Genomic DNA, 807 nt, shown 5'->3' on the forward strand with positions numbered 1-807 from the left:
TGAAATACATATTAACACAGTAACATACATAAGTATTAACACAATGAAAGAAGAACCATCACAACCAAATCAGAAGTAGTTAGCGATTACAAACAATAATTACGGGTTTAATGGAATATATCTTAGACTCTAATTTCACTTCTCCAAAAGCTATGCATACATAAAAGAAATTCGTTTGTTCATTTGTAAAGCCCACTGTAACCTCCTTCTCTTTTGTCCACTTATTAATCTCTACAACGAGCCAACACGTTACATGACGAGGTGAATCTTGATTCTGTTCTCAAGCTTCTTAAGAGTTATATGTTCAGCAATTCTCAGATCTCCAGCATCTAATCCACGAGAGCTTATAGCCAATTCTGCGACTGCGACATCAAGTGATTCAAAGCTTCAGTTTCTGCAGTCAAGAGGATACAATGCACCTGCAATTAAAGAACTAATTAACTAAAGCTAGGAGAGAGAGAGAGCCAAAACTGGTCTCATCTAGTCCATTACCTCAAATACATGATATATGAGTCTCATCTAGTCCATTTAACACATCAGCTCTTCTAGACAACAAAACCAACATAACAACACCAAACCTATAGTTATCAAGTTTCTCTACAACACTAAGTATCTTTCATTGGTGATGGGCTCTCCTATCAAATTCACTCTTCCTACACACACAACAGAACAAACATCTTCACCATCTATTTCATATTCATATGCAACAATTCTCATTACAATACCATCTTCTAATCATCTAAATACAAAAATTGCAGACATCAACACATAATTAGCAACCAATTCATCAAAAATCCATATCATATA

At 34.8% G+C, this 807-nt stretch overlaps 1 long non-coding RNA gene across 1 annotated transcript; it reads right to left on the reverse strand.

The window, feature by feature from the left end:
- Positions 1–5: 5 nt before the first annotated feature.
- On the reverse strand, positions 6–790 carry LOC111831862. Its single transcript, XR_002834961.1, has 2 exons — positions 493–790; positions 6–362 (listed from the first exon to the last, which is right to left on the reverse strand). It is a non-coding gene; the product is annotated as an uncharacterized LOC111831862 (long non-coding RNA).
- Positions 791–807: the final 17 nt, after the last annotated feature.

This window comes from Capsella rubella, unplaced genomic scaffold, assembly GCF_000375325.1.
Source record: "Capsella rubella cultivar Monte Gargano unplaced genomic scaffold, Caprub1_0 scaffold_2, whole genome shotgun sequence".
NCBI lineage: Eukaryota > Viridiplantae > Streptophyta > Magnoliopsida > Brassicales > Brassicaceae > Capsella > Capsella rubella.